Source organism: Peromyscus eremicus, chromosome 1 (genome assembly GCF_949786415.1).
Source record: "Peromyscus eremicus chromosome 1, PerEre_H2_v1, whole genome shotgun sequence".
In the NCBI taxonomy this organism is placed as follows: domain Eukaryota; kingdom Metazoa; phylum Chordata; class Mammalia; order Rodentia; family Cricetidae; genus Peromyscus; species Peromyscus eremicus.
In genome coordinates, this window is record NC_081416.1 from 145986009 (window position 1) to 145998658 (window position 12650).

Genomic DNA, 12650 nt, shown 5'->3' on the forward strand with positions numbered 1-12650 from the left:
GAGTGGACCTTTTCCATCTGCAAATCCTCCCTGAAAAGTCTCTCACAGATATAATCAGAGGTATGCCTCTCTAATTTCTTAGGGGTTGCTAAATCAAGTAAAACTGACAATGTATTAATAACACACCTTGTTAAACACTCCCCATTGATTAACTTTTCTATGCCTTTCTTCAACTTTGATTTGAAAAGAGAGTTTTCTAGGACATGTTTCCTGGGAGCCATTATCAATAGCAGCAATGCCTGCCCCGGAGGGTAAGAGAACTGCTGTCGAAACGAGGAGACATGACTTAAAATTTCCAATGCTCACACCTCAAATTATACCCTCAGTTTCTTCTCTATAAGTTTTCTTTTCATTTAAATGACAAACAATTCTAAACATCAAGGTGATGATAATATGAAGCTTTAAGCTTTAATAAATGGACACATTATAGAAAATTTAAATCAGCTTAATTAGCAAATCTATTGCCTCAACTGTCTGCCATTGCATTGTGTGAAAAAATTTAAAATCTCATATTAATTATTTTAAAATAAACAATATAATGTTCCATTATAAACTACAGTTACTGTACAGTGCAATATAACACAGAGTGTGTTTTTTCATACTAAAACCTTTCATCCTCTGATAGATAATCTTGATTTTCAACTTGATTGGATCTAGAACCAATCAAGAGACAAATTGCTGAGTTCTGCACTCTGGCACTGCCATCAGAACCCATCTTCTTCAGAACTCTCAAGTGAAGGATTAGAGACAAGTGGATCTCCAAGATTCCTCCAGGCCTTGAGAGGCAGATGAGGAGCGCTGAGCCTGGATGCAGCAAGTTGCACCTAATGTAGAAGAGGCACTGTAGATAGATGTTGTTGTTATGACTAAACTTTGCCATGGATTTCTTAAGCTTTTGAAGTTAATTGTGGGAACAATTTGGAAATGTACTGTAGAAGGAAGTTTATCTGTGCCCTGCCCAGCCCTGTGGTTGGGACTAATCTCTCCCACCCACGGTCACACAGCTCCTTATAAAATAATTATGCAGAGGCTTTTATTAATTACAAACTGTATGGCCTTTGGCTTAAGCTTCTTGTTAGCTAGCTCTTATAACTTAACTCAACCTATTTCTATTAATTTGTGTGTTGCCAAGTGGCAGTGGCATTACCAGTCTGCTGACATCTTTTTGCTTCTTGGGCAGTGGAAACCACCACATCTATGAAAGGTGGAAGGATTGAAAAATACTATTTTTGTATTTTTGAAGTATTTTCCCTGGAGAAAAGAACATATTCAAGGCACTCCACTAAGAAAAGGGGTGCCTATGAGGGGTACTACAGGTCTCCTGAGTTCAGAAGAACCTAACACACCAAGGCCAGTGTGGACAAGGTCCATGTCTAGACCTGGCATCAGAACAGGGCACAGTCCTCTGGTGCTAGGTTGCAGGCATGGTAAAAGCAACAATTACTGGGTTAGGAAGGTTCCTGACCAGATTTCAAAGGTAGGCTTGGGTGCCAAAGCATTGTGTACCTGGATCCAGATATACTTCCTCTTTTTCCCTTTTCATGTTACAGTGAATAATGTAATGAATCTGAGGCAGTTGCCATCACTTCAGCAGGCTGACTTCACCTTCTGTGAGTATGTAATCAAGAGTGGAATTGATGGATAATGAATGGGAGTTTCTCAAATAAAGTAGAATAATATGGTATGCCTTTTCTTGTTGAACTTTGCCATGTAGAGGCATGAATATACATGTCCATGGTATCTTATGTAGCAGGATTCTAACTTCCCTAAGATTAATAAAACGTCTAACAATGTCATGTTCAAATAGATTTCTATAAACTTTCTGTAATGTGAGAATGACACATTCAGCCAAGGCAGCTACATGCTTCCTAGAATTGCTTTTCCCTGTAGAAATAAAAGCAATTTACTTTTATCATTGTGAGTTTAAGTTACCTCCTTGGAGACTGAACTTCATCCACATTATTTCTGAGTATGAGATAACACACTGCACTTAGAAAAGGCATCATTAACCTACAAAATTCTTATCACCCAGGGAACTGTTGGAATTGGTGAATATGTAACCCATCAGAGTAAAATTATAAACTGCTTATTGGACATTGACCTTTATCAAGAGATGAAAACAGACAGTGGACAAGCCTGCTGACCTGTGCAGTGCTCTTCCAAACTGTCCAATCACGTAAATGAAGTCTCTGTCTAGATTTGCCACCAAGTAGAAAAACTAGCAATGACATTTTCTTAGAATACAGTTTATTCTTTCCAACTAATATGCTAATATCTTCTAGCAGTTATCCTTTCTGATATTAATACAGAGTTATTTTATTATAAGCAAAGGTTTGGCTTTATTTTTTGCTTTATGGAAAATTTATTAAAATACTCCAATAGTGCCTTAATTTTTCTTTTCAACATCTTGCTGTGCAGCTTTCTTTGCCCTTTTTGCTTGGATGCAAAGAGCCGGCATTGGCCCAAGCCATTTGAAGACCGGCAAAACCTTAAAATCCCTCTCTTCTGTGATGACTGGCTTTCTCCTTTTCGTAGATATTCTGGATGTGATCACAGGTCTTGTTAGCTGAGTGGCCAATGTAAGCTCTTCAGCAAAACTATCTCCCATCATTGGAGCAGAAGGCTTCCGGGGAAAAGTATGAACTTGGAATGCTACTTTTTCAGGTGCTGCACATTAGCCTGTTGTGGTTCAGTGGATTTGTTTTGCCTCCTTGGGTCCACAGCGATGCCGATAGTGTGAGCCACTTTCTTATGGATCTAAGCCATCTTTTTGTTCTTCCAGGCTGAAACCCCTGCCAGCTTAGACGTTGCTATGGTTGTAGGGCACCTAACTATGAGCCTGATGGGACCTGACGCAGAGCGACGGGCAATGCTGGGCATTTTTGCCTTCCAGGACTTGCATCTGCAGATTTTGTGTGCTGGCTGGTTGAACCAAGTTCACTGCTACCAATCCTTGTGGAAGTGGGGTTTCAGTCAGGATCACGCCATTCTGGCTAGGAGCCATGGCTGCCTCCTGTGCAGGAGAGCGCCCGAACAGAAATGCAGGGTTTGGCTTTTTAATGCACCTTTTAAACACCTAACAACATAACTGATTCAGAAGTAAGCTTATATGAAGATGAAAACAAGTGAAAGACTAATATGAATTCCAATATTTGCATAATTTGCTTATAAATACTCGCGAGAAAGTTCTAGAAGCATAGATCTCAGCAGCAGTTTCTGGCTGTGGTTTTATTATTACTCTAGTTACTTCATCATCAGCTCCCAAATTCCAATGAAATTCTAATACACAAGCAAGATTGATCGCTCTAATAATATTCTCATTACATTATATGTAACAAACTCCTTCATATTTTTGACCCTCATATTTTAAGACGACATTGTATAGAAGCTTAATTTTCAGTGTCAAAGGCTAGTGTCTGCTCTGCCCTGAATATAGTGATCCCCAGAGTACTAGGTGGAAGCCTATATCTTGTTTGATGGAACATTTATTTGACATTTTTGGTCACAACAAGCTCTAGTCTTGCACTGAATAGCGCCTGGAACTGGGCAGTTTGGAGATGAATAGATTGAGAGGATGTATGCCTATGTTAGTTAAACATCACTGACAGATTGACTGGATTTAGAATCACCTAGGAGACACACTTTTAGGCATTTGTCTTAAGGTTTGTCAGAGAGGTTGACCTAAGGACAGACATTCATCCTGAATATCATCACATCATCCTATGGACTGGGATCCCAACAAGAACCAAAAGTTTGAAAAGGAGCAATCCAGCTGAGCATTGGCAGTAACTGTACCTGCTTCCCTGAGTGCAGACATCATGTAAGCAGGCAGGTGCAACTATGACTAGATGACTCCCACTCCCATCTCCGTGCTTTCCTGACAAAATGACTACAGTTGTCTCAAAATATATCTTTCTCTTAAGTTACAGTAGACAGGTATTTTGTCATGATAAACAATAAAATTAGAAAACACAGAAGCTTACATGGTGAGACGATTCCCTAGAATGAGAGAAAACAGACTCTTCTCAACATGTGAAGATACAGCAGGAAATGGTTGTCTATGAATATTTTCTGATACCTAGATCTTGGACTGCCTGCATCTAGAACTCTTGGAAAGCATTTAATATATTAAAATAATTCATAGTTTGTAGTTTAATAAACAGAAAATTCATCTATTATGAACTGATTGAAATGAATATTATCTTCTAATCTCATATATTAATATATTAATGAAATCTACCCAGATATGTAATATGTAAAGAGTGAGGTATGGTGACACTCACCTGTAATCTCAGAATTTACAATGAATATTTATGAGTACATGAATATTTATGAAAATATCAAGAGATTTAAATTTATTATTTATTTACCAGTCATACACAGAAGAAGAAAGAAGTTGAGGAGGAAAAGGAGAAGGAGAAATCAGTGGTGCCCTTACATAGCACCTTGACAATATCTAACATGATAAAAGAAAAAATTCAATGTAATATTTCACTTTCAAAAGATCTTTAAGAAAAGTGCTTTTTATCTTGTGTAGCAATGTATTATTAAAGTAATTCTTATGTTCCTGTGAAGAATTTGATCACTATTTGAATTATTCAGTAATTAATTTCTTTTGAAATTTTTGAACTTAACATTTTGCCAAGTTCCTTTGCAAAGGTGGACAGACAAGAGTAGACTTCAGTGAATTTTAAAACAATCACAGTTTGTGTTCTATGTCTAAATACCACCATCACTAATGAGTTCCCAGATCATAGACTGTTACTATTTGGCTATTTGAAGAACAATCTTTATGATCATAGTGCAAACCAAGGAATGTTCTTAGATTAACAACTATCTTATAAAAAATGAGGAATAAAAATTGGGAAGAGACAGAGATGATTAGATAGATAGATAAATAGATAGATAGATAGATAGATAGATAGATAGATAGATAGATAGATAGATAGATAGATACATAGATACATAGATACATAGATAGATACATAGATAGATACATAGATAGATAGATAGATAGATAGATAGATAGATAGATAGATAGATAGATAGATACATAGATAGATACATAGATAGATACATAGATAGATACATAGATAGATAGATAGATAGATAGATAGATAGATAGATAGATAGATAGATAGATAGATAGATTTGATTGAACAGGGAAGTCTGAGCCAATGAGAATAAATAATATGGCATGTTCAGTGTTGGGCTGAAAGCCTGGACTCAAATCCACTGTGACTTTACAGCCCTGTCACAATGATATACTTCTTCTGCAAGACACACCATGATTTTAAACATCACACAGTCTCCTGAAACTACACCAACAGATGAAGATCATGAGGCTCTGGATGCCTCTTCACATTACATTGGTGACATTAGCCTATGGATACTGTTTGACTCTTGGTGAGAGCTTCATGACAGGATGAGAAGACTCTCAGTAATGTCTGATTTGCTTTTCCTGATGACTAAAGATGTTGAACAATTTCCACACATTTTTTAAATGCTTGTATTGTATTTCATCTTTTGAAAATTACCTTTTCAGTTTGTTTGTACATTTATTCTTTTGTTTGTTTCGGGTTTTTTTAATAGATTCTAGATATTTACCAACTGTCAGAGGTATAGTCAGCTAAGATTCTCTCCAATTCTTTAAGCTGATTCTTCACTTTGTTTTTTCCCTTGCTGTTCAGACGGGTCTTAATTTCACACAGTTTCATTGTCATTCTTGCAATTTATTGGGCTATCTACAGACTTTTTAAAAGAATTGGTAAGAATATATCTCACTGAAAAATGGAAAGCTTTCTAAGTTGCTGTATTTGTTCTGTACGTTTTGTTCTCACCATCTGACATGTGTTTCATCTACCTGTAAAATGGGCATCAAGATACTACCTACTACATAGGGTAGCAGAGTAAGGATTGAAAGAATAGCGTGGGTGCATTCAGAGTGCTTTGCCTGACACTCTTCTATTAAAAGGCATCTCGAAACAATAAGTGGATATCAGATTTTCATCAAACAGATACTACAGCTTAAGCAGAAAATGGTGAAAAGTTCCCCCATTTTACTTTTGATAAGCATGACTTTCAAATGCTAATAATATCTGAAGCACAGTGTCAGAATTAAAACTTCCTTCCTGACCCTAGTCTTGAAAAATTTCTGTCCTTATTTCCAAATGTCATTTGAGGATGTAAAAGTGCAGAATAGAAGATGAAATTCTGAACCAAGAAAATCAAGATGGACAGTGAAAAAAAAGATTTTACATGAAATGATGAAGAAGGGGTGAAAATTAAAGCTGTTTTTATTTCTCAGCTATGCTCTTGTGCAAATTTTCCTTTTTAAAAAAGTATATAGTGTTTATTTTTGAAAGTAGGAAGGATATTATTTCTGATTTAAATAATCTGCTGTAGATTTAAAATAATTAGCTATTATACAAAAGCAAACAGGCAAAGAAGTTGAGTTTGTCAAAACTATAATATAAAATTTAATAATAATAATAAGTACCATACAACTCAGAGAAGTTAATGTCCAAGAAAATGACAGGCATTGAATATTTTGCTATAAGAGATTAGGGTAAATATTTGGATGATATTATCTATCTATCTATCTGTCTGTCTGTCTATCTATCTATTTTTTTCCAAGACAAGGTTTCTCTGTTTAACAGTCCTGGCTGTTCTGGAACTCATTTTATAGAACAAGTAGCCCTCGAATTCACAGAGATCTACATGCCTCTGCCTCCCCTAGTGCTGGGATTAAAGGCATGCTCCACCACCACCCTACTTGGATGGTTTTTAAGTAAGTAAAATTATCTATTCAAATGTATTTAAAACACCACTAATGCCCCTTCCCTTTCCTGAATCAAAATGTGAACATTTATTTTATTCTTTATAAGAGGTGGTACATTTGAATATCTGAAAATGGAATCCATTTCTTCTTCTAACCACATCTTTACTGAAAATTCAAATGCACTTTGCTTCTGAATAAATTACATATGGTCTTTGAAGGAGTTTTCCATTTTTCCAAAGTTGAAAAACAAACAAAAATATATTCCTTATGCTATCTTAAATTTTTAAAATTAACATAAACCCACTAAGGATGAATTATGGGAGAGTTAGTGGGACAGATGCATGAAAATGCCAAGATCAGACCCATGACTTTTGTTTTTTTGTTTTTGTTTTTGTTTTTGTTTTTCGAGACAGGGTTTCTCTGTGTAGTTTTGCGCCTTTCCTGGAACTCGCTTTGGAGACCAGGCTGGCCTCGAACTCACAGAGATCCGCCTGGCTCTGCCTCCCGAGTGCTGGGATTAAAGGCATGCGCCACCACCGCCCAGCAACTTTTGTATTTTTATGACTACAACAACAATGGATCATGATCTGCAATGCCTTTGTTTCTTTGAGATTCATTTTTTCTTTAATTATGTGTATATCTATATATCTGTTAACACATACACATGAACGCAGTGTCTGTGGCCAGAACAGGACACTGGATTCTCAGGAGCTGAGGTTAGAGGTGGTTGAGAGCCTCTTGATGTGGGTGCTGGGATATGAACTCAGGTCCTGTGGAAAAGCCATTCACGCTCTTGGCCACCGAATCACCTGTAGCCCACCTCTTTGCGTCTTATTAATACATTATCAATTAAATAATGATTTGCTGTGTGAATATCACAAGCTTAGATTATTTAGTGTCCTATGAGTTTAAGAGAAGAATGTATTTTGTTGCTGATGAGAACATTCTGTTTCCACAGGAACTCTTATATCTTGATACTTTTCTCCTTCTGTAAAATCTCCATAACCAGCATGCTCCTAGATAACAACTCCAGTTCCCTCAGCTCTTCCCACATGTTCAATAAAATCATTCTATTCTCACTTCCCTTTTGAATCCAGCTAGTATCTACGGTCATGTGTCCTTAAGGCAAACCACTCTACAGTTTCTCAGTAGCAGGGCTTCTATCCACTTAGTTAGAATTGCTGAAATGACAAGAATGAGAAGCTCTATGGTGATGCATTTGAGGAACGTGTGCACTAAAGTGCTGGTTCGATTCAGTATAAGCTGCTGTGGAGATTCAAGGTCCAAGATGGTCAGTAATTTAATCCAAATGCCAGAGTTTTAACTGTGTTTTGTTAGAATAACAACAAAACAAAATAAAAACAGAATCCTAAAGCTTCTTTATTAGAACAAAAAGGGAACATTGGCTTTGTGTTGCTACACTGTAGTAAACAACTGGTGCATTGAGACAACGAGTGTCCACAGTATACACTGGTACAGGGTATATAGAGAACAGATTGCAGTAGGGGGAATGAAATTTGCAGTTTTTAGAGCATATGAAACTGACATACTGAGTCCGTGTTATCATGAACATATCTCACTGATGGATATTTAGTATGCATGATAGAGAACTGGGTACCACCCAGAAGGGGGAATGATTTGAAAAGTGACACAACAGAAATAATACCTTTTTAGCCAAGATCATTATGTTTGTTTGTTTTCAAATAACATGAGAGGACAAAGATGGAGAGGTTTTGTGACTGGGATTCTGCAGCAGGTATCTTAACAGGCCAGGTCTGAAAGTGTTGAAAGGTGGGGCAAGATCAGACTTAAGTTTCCAGGGGAAAGGACAGGGGGACATCACAGAACCATCAGAAGGACACAGGATCTCTACTCTAAGGAATATTAAGAGACTGAAGATAGTCAAGTGCTGTGGATATCACTCTGTATAAATAAAATGCTGATTGGCCAGTAGCCAGGCAGGAAGTATAGGCAGGACAAGCAGAGAAGAGAATTCTGGGAACGGGAAGGCTGAGTAAAGAGAGACACTGCCAGCCACCGCTATGACAACGGGGATGTAAGGCACCGGTAAGCCACGAGGCACGTGGCAAAGTATAGATTAATAGAAATGGGTCAATTTAAGATAGAAGAAGTAGATATCAAGAAGCCTGCCACAGTCATACAGGTTGTAAGCAATATAAGTCTCTGTGTTTACTTGGTTGGGTCTGAGCGGCTGCGGAACTGGCAGGTGAGAGATTTGTCCTGACTGTGGGCCAGGTAGGACCGGAAAAACTCCAGCTACAGTCAAGGGCCAGATGCCCCAGACATGGAGCACCACAAAAATGATGTGACAAATGTTGAGTCCCCTTGCGCAGATAGGTAAATCAAGCCATGTGGTCATTACATATTATATTCCAAATTATTCTACGATATAGAATGAGGGACATGAGACCAAACCTCCTACTCATTGCATCTTATTAGCACCGAGATATCGGCAGATGATTGACATAAAGATAGAGGAGGGAACTTATTTTCTTTGAAAGATTTCACAGAATAAAAGCACTGAAAAAGATTGGAGAAGCCTTCTGATGAACAAAAATAGTATAAACTTATTCTAGAAAGAAAAATAGAAGATAACATTTCAATTATAAAAAAAATGATAAGCCATGAGCTAACTAGTCTTCCATTAACCAAGACGGCTTAGAAATTCCAGGATGTTTTCCAGTGAAATGGAACTATGAGTACTATGAAAATATCAGCTGTGCATTGTTATATGTTTATATGACAATAAAGAATGGATAATAGGCATAATTCAGCCATCATCAGGGAAGCTTCCTCCTGCAGCAGATGGGAACAAATACAGAGACCCACAGCCAGACATTACATATTACACATTACATATTACATATTACATATTACATATCTATTTTGCATAGACTTATGTGTCGTGGAAAGGTGGGCCCCAGCCTGACGTCAACATCAACAAAGGCTTAAGAGCCTTCAGGAGAAAGCACACCTGTGAAACAACCAGTGGTGTGTGGCCCACAGGAAGCCATCGAGGAGATAACCCCCACCCCTTCAGCAGACACTCATTGTGGGGAGACTAAGGTGGTGAGAAGACCAGGTGAGTCACCACAGGTCCATGGCTTGGAAATGACTTGTGTATAAGTGTTTCCCATTGCATCTGGGTCAGCCACACAAAACTGAGACTGCAGCTCTCCAGTAAAGTAAGGCAGTGCTGGTGCACAGGTGTCTGAGGTCTAGAGCACTGAGCAATACAGAGAACGTCCCTTCCCCTTGTCCACGTCCTCAGCCGTTTGCTTCCATGAATCCACTTTGCCATGGTAACCTCATGTGATGAGTGTTGTCTCATTCCTTCCTGCCATCTGACTGTCTTGGAAAAATAACCTTTAACTTAGTTTAAGCCAGACAAGTTTCCTCAAAACTTGTTTGAATTCAGATCCTCATCTTTTCTGAGCTCTGTAGAGATTTGAAGAAGCACATTAAGAAAATACTGAATCATTTTCCATTATAAGGAATGTGCTGTGCATTGTTACTTTATGAAAGTCAGAATCTCAGATAATCTTAGGACATAACGGAGAGATGTGAGGGCAACAGAATTTCAGGTGCATGCGATTATGTTTTCAGCATTTGGTAGACTCTCACAGGAAATCCTCAAGTAGAGCCAGAGAGCTGATGACTCTGGGTTAAGCGCTAGCAGTGACAGTGTCAGAACCTGAGATGGAAAGCACGTGACAATGAGGTGTGGTTGGCCACCTCTACATTCAAGGATCTTTTCACGTGAGATGGGACAGGGAGACAGGAGAAGACCTGGTTTCTCACAGCACAGCTAGCTGGGCAGACACAGAAGCACAGAAGAGATTCTGTTGGATCAAAGGGGCCAGGGAAGATCAGCACTCCAGGTAGTCAGTTCACATCTGCAGATGTGCTGAAGTACCTGTGCATCCTTGCTCACACATCAGCATGGACATTCTGAAAAACAAACACAGATCATGGACATGTGCAAACATACTCACAGTTCATACATAAAGGATTTTAAAGGGAAAATTACACAAATATTGCTGAAAAAAGTTCTCAAGTATCTCATCTCATTTGGTTTATGTTGTTTGTTTCATTTGTAACATCTCCTTTTACAGCCTGAGTAGACTTGACTTGAGATCCTGCCACCTCAGCAAGCAAATACTGAAATTCCAAGTGTACATCACCAGGCCTGGCTTTTCAGATGTTTCTAAAGTATTGGATGATTCTTGTCTTGCCTTGCAAGAGTCAAAATCTCTTCTTGAACGAGGAAGAGCTGCAAGCCAAATTGCAATGTTCTGTCTCAATTAGGCACAGGTGACAGAATCGGCCTTTCCCAGCCATGAGCCTGTGCAGTCAGCAATTCACACATTTCCAGATACAAGTAAGAGAATCAGCCTTTGCCCGCCTTGAGCCTTCTGAACTCAGCAATCTACACATCCGAATAATGTAATGAAGGAGCAGGAGGATGCTGTTCAGTTCCTATTGGGCTTGGAGAAATAATTAGGAAAGGGCTTACTGGTCCAAGATAAGTCGAGAAATCTGCCCTGGAACTTTGCTGGGCCAAGTGCACCATCTTCACAAACAGTTTGAGTCTTGGGCTGCAGCTTCTCCAGGTGGTATGTTTATATGGATTGCCCTGCAATTCTGGGGTCTCAAGGATCTTACCAATACTTACAACATGCCCTATTAGAGACAAGCTGTGGTATTGTGACCTTGAGATAAGTTTCTGTACATTTCTATGCTGTCTGCAACCTATTAAAATTTGATAGGGTTTCTCTTGGTCTCAGAGCTCTTGAGTACAGTGGTCTACATGGCTGAACATGATCACAACAGGCTTTCTTCAATATGGAAGCTCTGGAATATTGGTAATTTGAGTCAGTCTGTGTCTGAAAGGCACAGACCATGGAAGCTACTTTTTAGAGACTTAGTCTCAAACCCATGAGAACCCAGGGAAATGTAAGTCCAGACTTGAGAGTCTAGAAGCCAGCAGACCTGGACGTATGAACCACAGATAAAGAAGATTTGTTTATACCCAGAGAGACACAGCTGAAGTTTGCATTTTCTCTGCCTGTTTGTCCTGTTTAGCTCCCATGTGCCTTCATGTTATCCACTTGAGTTGAGAGGCGACTTTGCCCACTGAGTCTGTGAACTCATAGTCACACCTAGAAATATTTTGTTCCATCCACTCAAGCTGGTAAAGTCAACGCTCACAGCTCACAGCCAGCTGTGGCCAGAGCTTGGAGAAGAAAATCCCTGCCTGCTTTGTGGTTCCATCACGGGGCCTGAAAGTGTGGAATGTGCCGCTGGAGAGAATGCCAATGACTCTGTGTTTTTCCTCCAGGCTGCCAGGTTGAGTTCTGCTCAGGGACACCAGGCCCTGTAACCTCAGACTTCTCTCCCTTTTCCACTGCAGTTCAGAACTCCTAAGGCCTCCACCCTGTGGTCCTTCCAAAGGATTTATAGGATTGATTCCTCCATTCTGCAAAGAAGAACACCAAGAAAGGACTAGAAACATGTGGTGTCTTATGTGGTACCCTGGTAAAGATATGAAAACTCCTTCTTGATCTCAGACTGTTTCTTCCCCCTTGGCTTCCCATGACTCCCAGAAAACATATCCAGGGGCTGTGTCTATACATATCACTCCACAGAAGGAACCATGGATGGCAAGGCCTGGCCACCTTGAATTTGATGATTTTGCATTTGGTTGCTTTTCAGAGTCCCTTGAATTGAACAATTTGCTTCAATGCTATGGTTATAAATTTTCACTCTAGTTGTGGCTAATGCCTGTAACCCCAGTCATTGGCAAAGTGAGGCTAGAGGCTTCCTACAAGTTCAAACCTGGCTCACA

General features: G+C 39.0%; 1 pseudogene; it reads right to left on the reverse strand.

The window, feature by feature from the left end:
- Positions 1-2386: 2386 nt before the first annotated feature.
- LOC131919112 (large ribosomal subunit protein eL13-like) lies at positions 2387-3004 on the reverse strand (annotated as a pseudogene).
- Positions 3005-12650: the final 9646 nt, after the last annotated feature.